We start from the raw sequence: 3,102 nt of genomic DNA, 5'->3' as shown, positions 1-3,102 counted from the left end.
AGATAAAATTATACTATTATAATTTAATTTCATTGAAAATAGAATTCTAAATTTTTTTTTTTTGCTACAAAGTCAATCTATATTTATCCAACATGGTACGATACTTGGCGAAAAATTAAGACGCTAAATAATGATGTTGTCTTGTGGCCTAATTATAAATTTATTATTTGGTATTTTATCGAAGAAATAACTCTAAACTAATAATCTTATTCTAAAATTCTATCATAATTTGATTGAAAATAGAATTCTTACCTAATTTTTTTATCTTATGAAATCTATCCAAGGTGGCGCGACATTTGACGGTTTTTTTTTTATCATATGAAGTCTATTTAAATCTATCCAAGGTGGCGCGACCCTTGGCGAAAAGTTGGAATTCCAAGTGTCGCTATTTTGTGACCTGGCTAAAAGTTTAGCTTTATATATTAATTACTAGTTTTGTGCCCCGTGCGATGCCCGGATTGTTTATTAAATTATAAAATAAATTTTTAATCTTTATACGATTTGCTAGATTGTGAAGTATATTATTTTAACCGATTAGTATATATTATAAATGTATGTTTTACGTTTTGAACTATTTCCTTTGCCCAAAAAATATTATGATACAAAAAAAATTTATTAATTTTTAAGAATTATAATCTAATATTTTTTTAATAAAATTATAATTGAATTTGTACATTTGAAATATTGGTATTTTATCGAAAATAAACTAATTTTATCCTAAAATTCTATCCAAATATAATTCTAAATAATTTTTTTTTTAATCTTATGAGATCTATTTAAATCTATCCAACGTGGCGCGACACTTGGCGAAAAGTTAGAATGCCAAGTGTCGCAGCCTCGTGACCTGGCTAAAAGTTTAGCTTTATATATTAGTTATATATATGATATGATATGATATATGCTAAAAATTGTTAAATATTTAGAAAAAATTCCTGATATTAAAAGATAATATTTTATATTTAATTAATTTATACGGGATAATCTCATTCGCTAATTTTGCTTACGTATCAGTTAAATTATTTAATTCTAAAAGAAATTAATAATCTCGTATTTAACTGGCTACCACTAAAATTTATTATCCTACGTGGCGCGCTGAAAAAATTAAATCATACGTGGCTCTCTAAAAACTCATGAAAAAAATCCCCTTTATATATATATATATATATATTAGATTTAACAATATATTTCATAAATAAATTTGTTTTTAATATATTACGTAAAAAGGATGGTCAAAATTAGTATATAAACAGTGGAAAAAAAAAAAAATTAAACACATCAATTATTTAGAACTAGAGAGTAAAAAAAAAAGGCCCATTCAAATAATAACCCTTGACCTTAAACATTGCTTCATATTGCAGTTGGTTGATCCAATTACAACCTACCCGCTCTCTCTGTCTCTTTCCGTGTCAATTGCTCTTCCCACACAATTGCATAAATTTACACTTGTTTCTTAAAAAAGTGAAATAATGTTTAAAGATTAGGATAATCGGCTCGGACAATCCTAGGGTGGCAATTCGGATTAGCAGATCGGATTCGGGTTAGATTTCGGGTCAATTTTGGGTTGTGCTTAGAAACTATCGAAATTGTGTTGTTCGGATTCGGGTCAGGTTTGCGCTTCTCTCAATAACTTCGGATTGGGTTGTCGGGTCAGGTCGGGGATTGCTAGCCCTAGACAATACCAAGATCTCCAAGTTATTGCATTGATTAAATTTATAATTTTTATTTTTTTTTTTGAAACTCAAATTTATAATATTATACATGAATGTCATGATTAAATTATATGCAATGATTTATACATTTTTTTTTAAAAAAAAAAAAAACAATAACGTACATCCTATGAGACACTAGTTTTACAACTAATTAGTGTATAAACTTGAGATTGCAGGTTAAAAAAATCTCGTTCAATTCATGATTGAGTATCATATGACACGTGTCTTTGCTTAAGTTTATCAAATTGTGTTGTATGTTTTGGTTATATGGTCCTATAAATATTTTAAACAATGAAGAGGATTGTATAAGAATGTAACAAACTATCAATGAAGTCATGATATGAAATCCTCCAATCAAAGAAAAAGTTTGCTCCGCTGTTGCTTGTAGGGGTGAACATGGTCTGGTTTGGTGTGGTTTGAGTCTAAACCAAACCAAACCGTAAAATACGGTTTGATCAATTTTCCACACCAAACCAAACCATATTACTGTTGAAACCAAACCAAACCAAACCGTAATAATGCGGTTTGGTGCGGTGCGGTTTGCGGTTTATGATGAGATAGCATTTTTTCCTAAAAATTGTCAATTATTAATAAATTTATAATAAAGTTCAAATAATTAGCCAAAGGGATTAAATTCTACTACAAATTTTTAATAAAAATAACAACCAACTAATCAAGTGCTAAGTGCTAACACAATAACACATAATAAAAATAATACATAACAAATGAACAGTGGAAAAAAACATACTCCGTAATACATTTTTCTAAAAAAATAATTCATACTACATTATAAGTTATATGACCTATTGAATTTTAAGTATTGATATTTGAGATTGAGTATAGAGTATAGTAGTATACCGACCATATAGTCTTCTAATGATTTTTCATGTTTTTTTTGTTTTTTAATTTTTTTATAATATATAATAACTATTTTAATTTATTTAAAAATTATTTAAATATTAAAATGCGGTTTACTGGTTTACGGTTTGGTTTGGTTTATAATTTTTGAAAAACCAAACTAAACCGCAAACCGTATTTCCCAAAAAATCGAAACCAAACCGTATTTTTCCAAACCGCAAACCAAACCAAACCGCTAAAATGCGATTTGGTCTGGTTTGGTTACGGTATAGACCAAACTGTGTACAGCCCTAGTTGCTTGTACCCATATGTTCTAATTAGGAGTGTATACAAAAAAATTTATCTAAAATGTGATACATCATGCATGCATATATCAATAATTCAATATACAAGACGAAATTGAAGCATATACTACCTTCGTTAACATTTACTTGCAGCTTTGGGATATTATTTGAGAGACATAAAATATTCCAAAGTTGCAAGTAAATGTTAACGGAGGTAGTATATTTTTATATACAGTAACTTTTTTTTTGTA

Source organism: Chenopodium album, chromosome 5 (assembly GCF_948465745.1).
Source record: "Chenopodium album chromosome 5, dcCheAlbu1.1, whole genome shotgun sequence".
Lineage (NCBI taxonomy): Eukaryota > Viridiplantae > Streptophyta > Magnoliopsida > Caryophyllales > Amaranthaceae > Chenopodium > Chenopodium album.
Note: the sequence above shows the minus strand (reverse complement) of the source record.